Raw genomic sequence first — 13898 nt, 5'->3', positions numbered from 1 at the left:
TCTTAGGAGGACATTAGGGTCCTCCTTCCATCCTATGCCATCTTGGATAAAACATACTTTGTAGCGTGAAGTCTAATATCTCTCCGTTTTTGCCAAACTATCCTATGCCATCTTGGATAAAACATACTTTGTAGCGTGAAGTTTAATATCTCTCCGTTTTTGCCAAACTATGTGATTAGGACATGAAAAATCTTGAGGAAATATATAATATCCCCCTGCCATTCATCTCTCTTTAGCTCCTTAATCTAATCATCGCAAAAACAATATCAATGAAATTAAGAGGCTAAGGCTTTCTCAATCGTAGCTGGTCATTTCATGAGTCCCTCTCTCAATACCTCTACCTAGGCCAGTGAGGGTTGTTACGGGTGACCTTATTTTTAAGGTTGAAGTTTTGGTTGGGCCAAGCTAACAAATTCCTAGGGAACTGGAAAATAGCAAGTCTTTTGGGATGTTGCCACTGCAATGCATCATCTTTGACCTAGAAGCACAATGACTGCAAAAACCACTATACCGCAGCGCTCAACTTCACTAATTCGATTTTTTTGGTTTCTCTTCAAATGTAATATTTATCTCATAAGCATCTTGGGGTTAATCCTCACTTTTTGGTTTTTTATATGTGTGATGCCTATTTTGAACATCTTTTCTAAAGGAACAACACCTTGAGGAATCATGGTGTGAGAAAGTTCTTCTATTTCATAATCACCACTGTGATCCTCACCTTGCCAACTGATGTAATTACCTGAATGTTTACAAATTGTTTAAGAACTTAACAAATTGAGAATCATTGTGGAAAATTTGCCATTGTTCTTGCTTATCTGGAGTCAAGGTGCTAAAGATAACTTCCATCATGGAATCCCTTGATATGAACTGCTCACACGGTTCTAATGTGGAGGCCAGTACTATCAATAAATCAACCCTGGTATTATGTTCTATAGGCATTGCCGTAATGCCAAATGCATGGAAAACTCAATACTATCCCATATGACATTCTTATACCTTTTGAGCTTTTCATTTTTTTTTTGTTATTTTACCGTGGTGAATTGGTAACTCATTGGAATACTTTGGGTGAAGCCTAAGATCAAACCTAGCGGTTGCCACTATAACACCAAGAGTATATCCAACAACTCGTAAGCCATATATACTAGGAATTTATGACTTAGCAAGAGTTGAGACTCCACGAGGATGGGGGAGCCTATTCCTTGAGCCTTATCACAACGAACCAAAGATGTCCCCAGTGGGATTTGAAACCTATATTTTAACTTGCAGGACTACAAGATCTAAGTCATCGATCACTTGTAGGCACTTTATACCTATGTACAGGGTCAATTATAGACCAAGGCAAAATGCTTCATTCTCATTCCTTTCATGATATGTGAACACAATACCCACTCCAACACCTTATCAAGGTTGAATGCCATAAAAATTTAATCTTCTAAACTTTATCACATTCCTTGTCTTCATGGGTCTCCTCATCCAGTGTGATTGAGTTTACTAAGATTGCGCAGTTTCCAATATCTTTCTTATAGTAAACTATCTCATTCATAGGATCCTTAGAATCTTCTATATGGTATCTATAGTGGATTCCCTATGAAGAGTGATGAAAGTTCCATCACATGTGGGGATGATAACATAAGATAGATCCATCTTTAGTGTACACCCCAAACTAATGGCCTGACTCCTACATAGCTACACACCTCAAGCATCAAGGGCATCAATATCAACCACATCCATTAAAAGTGAAATATCTGGATAGATTGCCTAAGTTCATCTTTGGATCTTTGGTCAGACCAAAGTATTTAATCTATTGAAAATCTAGAGCAAAAATGTTTCCATATGGTTTGGTAGTCTTTAAACCCAACTAATTCATAACTTTTAATGACATTACATTTGTCAAAGTTCCTGATTCTAGCATACAATTATGCAATATGAGGCCATTAATGCCTAATTTGATGTAGAAAGGAGGATTGCGCCCGTCTCTCGCTTCTTGATGCATAAATTGTAATATGAATAAGGCGTTCTCACTTTGCTCTTCATAATTCAAAAGCTATCTAACCTCTTCCATTTGATTTGGGTTTTTTATTTATCTTCTTAAATAAACGGATAGGGATTGTGACCTTTGCAAAAACACTAGTCATATCTATATTGAAATCAACATCCTTTCTTTTGGGTTTGATGTGAGCCTGTGATGTACCTGGGCTATTTTTCACTTGCTTAGTTGTAGCCTAAAATGTGATCTTGATCACTTTAAGCCTAACGTGTTGTGAGTTTTCATGAATTTGATTCCTTCCTTTATTGCATTAATTTTTTCTTTTTGACATCATTCTTGGCTTCTTCATCCATAGAATTCAACATATTTAGCCCGACAATTGTCACGATACCTATGCTCTTATTCATATGCTCCTTTTAAAATGAATGCAAATCACTTGAACAAAGTCTTCCTTAATAAAGACTCATGCCCTTTCAAGTGTAAGGATTAGCATAAAAGCAAACAATTTTTTTGTTTGTTTGTGAACGTGTTGTTGACATAGATTGTCATTAATGTCAATGTGGCAATATTCTAGGAGCCAGAGGAAGCCAAGCAGAGCTATCGGAGCTATAGGAGCAATATATATATATGTCATACATATATGCCTAAGAAGAACCTATCGGAGGAGCAAAACAGAGCTATCGGAGCTCAGGAGGAGCCATATTGGGAGTAATGTATGCTAGCCAAAGAAGAACTATCAGTGGAGCAATAGAGAAGAGCGAAAGAGTACAAAGAGCAAAGGCGAAGCAGTATAATATATATATATATATATATATATATATATATATATGTATGTGTGTGTGTGTGTGTGTGTGTGTGTGTGCAATATACACTATCAGAGGCAGAGTTTATATATATGTGCGCAATATACACTATCGGAGGCAGAGTTTACATATATATCAGAATACACTATCGGAGGCAGAATATACATATATATCGAAGAAATCATATCGGCGGGTTCTATTATGAGCCACTACCCGAAACCCCCGACAACGATATATATGTGCGGACCCGACGAGACATATATGTCTAGGTGAATAAACAACGGAAGTCCGAGTAAGTGCTTCAAAGCGGGTTTTAAGTGTATTTCATATATGCAGGTCTTTAAGTCTTGCCATGTTAAAACATGCAAATTTGCAATATATATATATATATATATATATATATATATATATATATCATATCACTGCGATATGTTGCGGACCCGTTGCAACATTACGCAATGGTTTAATATTATATCGCATCTGCCCATCGGAACTCGCATATTGCAATATACAAAGGGCTGATACCCCTAAAAGCGCCGATTGCGATATATGTTGCGGACCCGATGCAACATTATAGTTTGGCTCAATGCTATATCGCATCTGCAGAAGAATTGGCTGTTGGCCATTGACGATGTCATGGGCTTGACGTATAAAGGACCTCCAGAAGTCGCGATTGCTGATTGCGATAACGTTATGGAGGAACGGACTTGATGCAGTTATAGAAGCAGGTATAATGTTTTTGAGGTCCGCCCTTTAGCGTTTCGGTCGGGTTTTCTTGTATATTCCTGTGTATTTCAAAAAATGTATTGCTCGAGGTTTTTGAAGGCCAAAATGCATAAATAACAGTTCCGATAGTTCAGTAGGCCTGAACGATGCCGATTATGATTGCGATGGTGACATGGCATGTGGGGCCTCCTTGTTGGTACTATCTCTCCAATGAAATCTCTCCGTAAACAATAAAGTCCTATGTATGCTATTATTATTGAAAAAGGAGCACTTTTACAGTGTTAATACGCAACATGTTTTGCTCTGTGTATTTTCGGTCCTCTCTTATGAATTTACGTGTCTCTGGAGTGTTGGTGAACAGAAAAGACAGCGGAAGCCGAAGGACAAGCCAGCGCAGATGAAGCCAAAGCGACGCGGGAAGCCAAAGAGGCAAGCAAGCACAGAGGACGCTGAAGCGAGCGTTGAGGAAGCCAAAGAGCCAGTGGAAAGCGGAAACGAACAGTCAGAGGCATCAGGAATACATAAAATAGGAAAAAACAAGGAAATGAGTGTGTGTGTGTGTGTGCGTATAATCAGAGCGAGAGGAAGCCGAAGTTAAGGCAAAGGTAGGAGAAGCAAGAGAACAAGAGTGAAGCAGAAGCTCAGGAGGCTTGGGAGCAGAGAACTACAACAAAACAGTTTATACTAGGTTAGGGTTGGAGTCCATGGGGTTGGAGCCTTAGAACTGAAAGGATTGGAATCCTTGGGAGTTGGTGCTCCTAAGTGCAGAACTATTGCTTTGGCAAAATAGTGTTGTTGCTCTGGAGGTTGGAGCCTCACAAAAGTCCAAGTTGGTGCTTGGCAACTAATTGCAACCATTTATATATTGTATCTATTTCATTGCACTGTTTGTGTTAATAAAAGCATTTATTTCAGCTATCTATTTCTGTGTTCCATATAAATGTTTTGGTGATTAAAAAAAAAAAAAACCAAAAAGTTCAAGTGTCGGCCTTGGATATGAGATGGATTGATGAACATGCTTGTAGATTGAAGAAGATGCTTGGTTATTTATATGTTTCATATGGTCATAGGAAAGGACGTGACCTATGCCTCCATCGATAAGAAAGGACGTGACCTATGCCTCCATCCAGCGGACATTTAATTAATTAAGTATTAATTTATTTCTATTTTGAATAATTTGACTGAGTCTAACATAGCATTACATAACAACGATTAAAGTAACGAGAAATGGTGTTGTAAAACATTACGCGTGGATATGTAAACTCTATTGTCATGATGTCGTCATATTTATGTGTTCAACATTGTTATTGGAATGAGAAGACATGGATGCTCTATAGAGTCCCAAGAAAATATTTTAATTTTATTATCAAAAGAATTAAAAAAAATTATTTTAATTATACATATATTCTTGGATTTAATTTTGTGCCAAACAAACCATATTTTACGTTCTATGTATTGAGTTGACATTTATTAACTAAGTTTGCTCATTATCACAATATTATTATTATTATTTGTAATAGTAATATTGCCCCTATAGATTAAATTCTGATGATGGGTAATGATTTTTCTGTCACAGTAATAACAAGATCACTGATGTAGAGGCAGGAAGAATAGAAAATGAATAGAAATGAACAACAAACAAAAAGTCAATAGAGAAAGGCAGGGGAAATGACAAGTAATGAGTATCAACAACGGAGGGGGACACATAAGGCACATCAACAAATAACATCAGAACAACAACAAGAACATATGAAAGAACAAATTGAATGACAAAAAACAAAGTCAAAAAGAAATTCAAAGAGCATATCAACAAAAAAACACAACAAAAAAACACCTAAACGATAACAAAAAGAGTTTAAAAAATAAATTGAATGCAAAGAGCATATCAAAGGGAATACCAACAAAGAACAACACAACTAATGACAACAAAACAACGACAAGAAGAGATGAAAGAACATATTTAATGACAAAGAGCACATCAAACAAAATATCAAAGAGCATATCAATAGATGATGGTGCAACAAATGACAACGGAACAACAACAAGAAGTGATGAAAGAATTGATTGAACGATAAAGAGTACATCACAAAGAGAATATCAACAAAAGGTGGCATAATAAATGATAATAAAACAATAACAAGAAATGAAAGAACAAATTGAACAACAAAGAGCACATCAAATAGCATATCGACAAAGGATGACGCAACAAAGAATAATAGAAAAATGACAATAAGAGATAAAATAATAGATTGAACGACAAAGAGCACATAGAAGAGAAAATCAAAGGGTATATCTTCAAAGAAAAGCACAACGAGAGACAATGAAGCAACAAGAAAAAAAATGTAAATAATAAATTGAACAACAATAACAAATGTATGAAAAAATGAATAAAATCACATATCATAGAGAATATCAAAGATCATATTGATAGAGGACAACACAACAATTAATAACTAAAGAGTGCCAAGAGCAAAGAATGCAAGAAAATGTAGAAGAAAATCCCATGATGGAAAGGGATAATATTTTGTGAGGGTAGATATGCACAAATGCTAAAGTTGTCATAATTTTCCCTCTGATCCATTATTTTGTGAGTTCAGGAAGCTAACCTGTTTGGTGGCAGAAGATTCATTTAGAGGAGTGACAAGGTGGAAAGTAGACTCATCTCACTCTTTTGAGAAGTTTCAAGTTATCTTTATTTCCTAGTTAATTTATTATGCTGATAGTAAGTCTAGCATATGATGCTAGTGTTAGTCACTGATTTTTTTTTATAGAGAATGCTTATTGATTTAATCTTATCAGATTGATTAGAAGGATTCTTTACCACTGCCACATCTCATTCTTGTTCTTTGAGTGTTTATGTATGATTATGTAACATCACAAACACTTCAAATTGAACTCTGGGCAATAGTTTTCACAAAAGCTAGCTGAACAAAAGTTTGTATTCACATTTATTAATTAAAAATCAATGATTTTCAACCCATTTATGTGTGCATATCTTTCCATAATTTTATTGTTTCATGAACATTTTGTGACTAAAAGTTATTTTAACTTTTTGTGAAGTATTAACAACATAATATACAAGTGTTTGCACAATGCTATGGCTTACTAAACATTTGCACAATGATATGGCTTACTGAACATTGTTTTTATTGCTGTTAAAAATTTGTTTGTTTGTTTGTTTGTTTTATTCAGTGTTCATATTGTTCATGACTCTTTCGTATCTTGTAATATATTGCACATAAGTACATGCTTTATTTCTATTGTGTAATAATTTGTAAAAAATCTAGTTCCGTCTCTTTCTTTAATCTTGTACAATTTAGTTCATCCTTTTTTGTGATGTAGATGAATTTGTAAATATTGAATCAGTCACTTGACTAAGGGCATAAAACATTCGGGCCTAGTCTTGCTATCTCACGTGCCCAGTGAGATTCAAGGGTTTGACAGAGAAGTCTAAAAATATTCCCTTGTCAACATGTATTGGCGACGATACTGGGGAATGAAAGAATAATCCCTGTTTTTTAAGTGAGTCTTTGCCTTGCAAATGACCATTTAATCTACTCGACAACCTAATCTTGAAAACCATATGGATAATGAAAGACATTTTGCTCATTCTCTATTCAGGTTTATCATTAATAATTCCAACACTATTGAATAATTTGCACGTAATTGGGATATTATAGCTCAAGACATTGATTTGCAAGAGCAAAGAGAGGCTTTAGGAAGACAACTCCACGGATGCGAACACAATGCTCGTACATAGCTGGCATATGACCAATGAGTCTCCATTCTCCAGGAGAATCTGCAGGGAAAATCCTGAATATATTCCAATCGAGGAAAAGACGTAAACTTATCCTTGTTGTAGAGGTTCGTTTCATGTTCTTTCAAAGTCTCAATAGTTCTTCACGAACTACCTCACTTGCACAAAGAGTCATGTCAGGGACCCGAGCTTTCATGATATCTCCTTTACAATGCCATCACCATTGACTGCGTCCTTTTCAATCTCTATTGGCAATATATATTCTTCATATACTCTTGTTTAGTCAATGACAAATCTCGCCAAATTGATTTGAAAATATGGGTTTTTTCAATTTGAAGAAGATACCCCATGGCATGTCTAATCGCCCTTGAATTTAAGGCCTGTTAATACTCTTCCTAAATTTAAGGAACACCTTCCTAAGTTTTCGACAAAGGGAATAATTAATGCTAACGAACATTTGACAGCAATTTCTAACGCTTGCCATAATATATGGGCTAATGACAATGACACTTGCATGTTCCTTTTTGTCAATTCTCTTGAAGGTAAAGTGTCTGTTGATTTCTTTGATCCCCCCTAGATTTCTCAACCTGGGAGGAATTATACTATTGGTTTAAGTCCACTTATGGACGACCTCGTAGCCGAATTGATCTCTTGCATGAATAATGTTTCTTTTGAAAAGGTGAAACAATCATGTCTTTTAATCTATGTTTTACTAAATTACATAATCAGATCCCAAAGATCATCATACATTAGAACCAGGCTGTTATGATATACTATTATAGTGTCTTAACACCCCCTTATCGTTAGCGGCTTGAAGAAAAAAATGCCGATAACTTGGAGTCTACACTTCAGATTTGCCTTGAGTATGAAAAACAACTGTGTCAAACTGACCTTCCCTTAGAGGATTACACTACTCAAGCAGATGTCTTTGATCCTCCAAATCATGCATGACATGAGCAATAGGATGATTTATTTTGAAAGGAAAATCATGATTCAATCTCATCTTGAGGTTTTTTCCTCAGTGCTCATAAGTGCTTCTTCGCAAACGTATTAGCCCAATGCCCTTTTCTTTCGTCCACAGTGCAAATTTTGCGAGGATCATCATGATGAAAAGACTTGTGAAATTAAAAAAAATGTGAGGGAAATGTTCTTTGGAAGATGGCGGTCCAGGATCCAATGTAATGCCAAAAATCATAATGGAAGAATTGGCGATGAAATGTTTTGAAGAAACCCTCCGAGAAAGTTCTTCCTTTCAATAATTCTCTGCAAGAAACCATAAGAGAGATTAAAGACCTCACATAGGTTATTTGTGCACATCCTGAAATTAGGACTACCTGTAACATTCAAGTCATGGATATGCTAGTCAATAATTACTCTATTAACTTAGGAAGAGACTGACAGATGCGAACATGTGGTTATCTATTATTTAATGGAACTCACATGACATTGCCTAAAGACGACAAGGATATAATAGTTTTTATAGAAGGGAAATTTACATTGTACATCAAAGGATTAACCCAACCTCACCTGAATTATGTTGAGGAAGACATTGGTGTCTATTCCCTTTTCATAGAAGAAGAGATGTCTTATTCTCTCAAGATCCATCATGATGACTAGGTCTGACATTTACATTTCGATGGTGCCTCTTCCAATGAAGGAAATGATGCAAGCATTGTATTGTACTCTCCTCATGAAAAGATGCACCAATTTGCATACATACTTGAATTCAATTGCACCAATAGCGTGGTATAGTTCGAAGCTTTTCTTCTAGGAATCAAACAAGCCCTTTTTTAGGTTGCAAATATCTTACCACCTTCAACGACTTGGAGCTTATTTTCAACTTAGTTAAAAAAATATATGCTCCCTCTAACAAACTTATCAAGCAATATATGCAATTTACTTGGCAGATAGTAGCTTTCAATGTCACTCATGTTTGGAGATGATTAAATGTCTTAGCAGTTTGCTTCGCTGTTTATGTTGCCAATGCTTCTCGAAAAATCTTATCTGAAATCCGAATTGTATCTTTCGATCTCTTGGCAAGCTTCATCTTCCAAATAACTAAGAACACTTGTAGGTGTTTCTTGACAATGAAAGCATATGCGTTTTCATTTAGAATAAACCCTCGAACAAGGAGATAACTTCTTTGAAAGACAACAAATATCCAAGCAGTCTTTTTCCTTTGGAAAACTCTTTTTCTCCTAGTGACATGCTTAACACGAAGAAAGAATATAAGGAGGAATCTAAATGTAAAATAGGTGAAACCATCTCACTTAAAATTGGGACCACCAAAGAACCTAAGATATTACACTTTGGGGCCCAATGTTCTGAAGAAGAGAAGAAAACGTTGATTGACCTTTTCAAAGTGTTCATTGATGTCTTTTCCTGGTCTTACAAGGATCTACGTGGTTTTGATCCAGACATCATATAACATGATATTCCAATTAAGGATGATGCTAAGATGGTCAGGGAAAGGCAAAGGCCTGTCAATCCTGCATTAGACACTACCATTAGGAAAAAACTTGAAAAACTGCTTAATGCTCATATAATCTTTCCCATCAAGTATTTTGAATGGGTAGAAAACCTGGTCCCAATTAGAAAGAAAAATGGGAACATTCGATTTTGTGTTGATTATCGTGCATTAAACAAGGCAAGTGTCAAATATAATTTTCCCCTTCCTAACATGGACCAAATCTTACAACAGGTGGCAGGTTCACAAATGATGTCCTTCTATACAAATTTTTTGGTTACAACCAGATTCACCTAAAGAAAGTGGACAAATAAAAAACCACATTTACTACTCCTTGGGGCACCTTTGCATATGAAGGCATGCCATTTGGGTTGATAAACGTGGGTGCCAACCTATTATAGGTCAAATAAAGAAAGAATTGTTAAATTGATACATAATCTTTTAAAGCAAGATCAATTTTGTTTGAAATTTTATCAATAATTTTGCAAGAATTGCTAAACTCATACATAATATGTTAAAGCAAGATCAAACTTTTAAATGGAATAATTCTGCACAATGAGATTTCTTGACTATTAAGGAAGCTATAACCTCTGTGCCAGTCCTTGCAAAGCCCGACTTCGCTAAAGAGTTCATTATTTATATAAATGCAACAAAGAAAGCCATCTTTGACATCCTCGTGCAAAAGGATGATGTGGGTGAAGAGCACCCAATAGCTGTCATGAGTTAAAGCCTTTTAGATGATGAATTCAAATGCTCATTATTTGAAAAACATGCCTATACTTTAGTTAAGGCTGTTGAAAATTTTGGCACTACATTTTAGGCAAGCACATAAAGGTAAGAGTCCCTTTACCTACTATAAAGTTTTTGCTCTCTCATTACTATACTTTCTAGAAAACTTGCATACTGGGTTGCAAAAATACGAGAGCATGACCTGACGATTGTCACATCGAAAACCATCAAGGTGCGTGCTCTTGCACTCCAGTTGGCTCAACATCCCGAGCCAAGTGAAGTAGAGAATAATGCCAATTACTAATATGCACTCTTTCTTATTAATGAGCATCAAATTGATGTAGCTTAGCCTCCATGGTATAAAGACATAATTTACCACCTCTAAAATAAAAAATGCACTGAAAATCTTGATAAATCTCAGCATAGAACATTGCGACTAGAATCTTCAAAGTATCTAATCCTTAACGCCTATGATGTTTTGCAGGTCCTTCGATGTATTATTGCTCTACTGCGTTGATGATAAAGCAACTTCCAGGCTCCTAAGGGTCAAACATGGATCCACTCATGCTGACATGCATATTGATAAACTTTTTGCTGCCAATTATATTGCTCATAAAACACTGAGATCTAACTTTTTATCGACCTACTATTTTTAGAGATATAAATTTGTACAGAGTTGTGAGAAGTGCCAAAAAGCTGTTGGCAAAGAAAAGTTCCATGTGCTACCCTTACAACTTGTTTCTTGATTACCCTTTCTTTTCTTGAAGTGGGGTTTGGAATTTATTGGTCCAATCAACCCACCTTCTTCAACTTGACACATCCTCATTTTTATTGCCATTGATTACTTTACCAAGTGGGCAAAGGCGATGCACTTGAATAATGCCAAAGATGAACAAATGACGAATTTTCTTAAAACAACATCTATTATATGTTTGGAATGCCATTGGAACTGATTTTTGATAATGGGCTAGCTTTTATTTTAGTTAGGTTTATTGAATAATATGCTAAGTACTACGTTAAACGTTCCACATCTTCCACCTATTACCCTTAAGGTAATAGGCCATTTGAATCAACAAATAAAAATATGATTAGAATTTGATTACGAAGAAAATTTTCGGTGATAATCACATTAGAACTAATTTGTTGATGCATTTAGAACCAACTAGTGTGGTTCATCATCAGGGAAAGATGGAGAATTAGATCTTGGCATTATATTAAATAGCTAGAGTGTGATGTAGAGAAAATTAATTCGAACAACTAGAAAGTAACGATTAATTCCAATAGTTAGAAAGAGACCCTTAATTTTAAATGAAATAATTAATTAATGAGGGACATTTTAATAAATTAAATGATAATAATAATAAAAGAGGGGGACAACCTATTATAGGTCAAATAAAAGACTGTGAAACTGAAATCAAGGTCAATAATAAATAAATTAAAAATAACAATAATAATCGTCAATATAATCAATTGAGAAGGTGAAGATTAATATCAAGGGAAGATACTAAATCAATTTAAAAAAAATTGAAACAAAATATATAAAGATATATATTAATAATTCAAGAAAGCATTAGGGGAATTTTGAGGTATAAAATGGGCCTCCTAAGGAAATTATAAAATAATAGTGGAAATAATAAATTAAGATTATATTACATCATCAAATTTTAGAGGGAAAAAAAGAAAAAAACTATTTTTTTCAACTCCTATTTTCAACATATCTCCTTATTGGTTTACTCAAATTTCGAGTGAAAACACTCATTGGATGCATAATTTGATTCCTGAACCAAGGAGTACCAATGTTGCATACTTTCGATGGACCCTGCTACATGAAAAATGAGAAATACATTAAAAAACGTGATTACAATCACATTTTTCCATGTATTTCTATTTTTTCGTGTAGCAGGGTCCATCGAAAGTATGCAATATGGGTACTCCTTGGATGAAGAATTAAATTTTGCATCCAACGAGTACTCCCGTTCAAAATTTGAGTAAAACCTTAGGGAAATAAGTTGAAAATATGAGTTGAAAAAGTAGTTTTATTATTTTATTATTTTTTAATATTTTTATTTTTTTGCTCCAAAAACTGCGAATCATCTTCCATGGTTGACATCATCATCTTGAATCCTATTGGTTCTTATAAAGTTTATTTTGGTGGTACATTTTTCTTAGGAGGTCCATTTTAGACCTCAAAATTCCCCTAATGATTAAAATATTAAAGGGATAAATAATTCTTCTCTTAAGAGAAAATTAAGGAATAATAAGAGGTTAATAAACCTTAATAATGTATAAGGATATTTATAAATATTTATGAATATCAATATATAAAGATTTTTTTTTTCAAAGTTAAAATAATAAAACCCAAAATTGTAATATTGGAAGGCTAATAGAATAAATAAATAAATAAATAAATAAATAAAAATAACTAAGATTATAATAAAAAATAAAGGGGAAAGGTAAACGATTAAAACTCAAGGTTTATTTAAAATATATAAAATAACTAAAAGATGATTAAATTAAAATAAAATAAGATTAATCAGTTAATTAAAAATGAAAAATGAAAAAATAAAAATAAAAATAGACAAATAATTAAAAATAATAATTTAAGAGGTAAGGGAAGGGACCCAACAACTACTAATTTTCTAGCCGTTGTGTCTATTTAGTTTACTTGACCTTCTTTCAATCTATATGGCCTCCCTAAACTTTCGGTGACGAAAATGATCAATTCTTGCAATAACCAGTGCTTCTTCAATATAAATGTGATGTTTTGTCTTATCCGCATGTTCATCCACAACAGAGGAGCGGGTCGTTTGATGTTTGATGTCGGTCGCGTGCTCATAATTCCTCTGATTTATTGAGCATCTTGTTTCACCAATGTATGGGGTTTCACAAGAACATGGGATAAGATAAACACCTTTCATATTCTTGGGGTCCAATGGGTCTTTTACAGATCTTAAGGAGCTCCAAATTGTGTTTAAGGGCCTAAAGGTTGAAGGAATCTTATGGTTCCTCAACGTCCTATCAATCTTGTCAGTGGTCCCTTAGATAAAAGGAAGATGCACTGCTGAAATTTGATCGTTGGGGTCTTTTTTATTGACAAGACATTTACTAGCTTTAAGGAAAGCTTTAAAACCCCAGTGCCTACTATATCCATTATTATTGAAAACATTAAGGAGATGAGATTTCTCATTAGTCAGATGGTTTTCATCAGAAATTCTTAGCGCACGAGTAGCTAAAGTGTTGAGAACACCCAAATTTTGAGAAGGGAAATGATGGGACTTATCATGAAGATATTGCTCTGTATGAGTTTTCTGCCGAAATACCTGGTGGGAGAAAGAACCATCATCCTTCTTGGAAATAAGAACGTCAAGGAAAGGTAATATACCATCTACTTCACATTCCGTAGTCTATAAGTGTATCTTCCCAAGCGAG

At 34.6% G+C, this 13898-nt stretch overlaps 1 protein-coding gene across 1 annotated transcript in view; it reads left to right on the top strand.

Annotated features, from left to right (window-relative positions):
• Positions 1-11144, top strand: part of LOC149234006 (NADH-ubiquinone oxidoreductase) — a 65975-nt gene extending 54831 nt beyond the window's left edge. The window contains exon 3 of the mRNA XM_089371704.1: positions 10954-11144. The gene's annotated coding sequence lies outside the window, so the exon portion shown is untranslated. The remainder of the gene's footprint in view (positions 1-10953) is intronic.
• The last annotated feature ends 2754 nt before the right edge of the window (positions 11145-13898 follow it).

The sequence above is a fragment of the Pinus tabuliformis genome, chromosome 8 (assembly GCF_031772625.1).
Source record: "Pinus tabuliformis cultivar Carrire ecotype Pingquan chromosome 8, CPIR1, whole genome shotgun sequence".
Taxonomy (NCBI): Eukaryota; Viridiplantae; Streptophyta; class Pinopsida; order Pinales; family Pinaceae; genus Pinus; species Pinus tabuliformis.
This window is presented reverse-complemented; position numbering and strand designations above follow the sequence as displayed.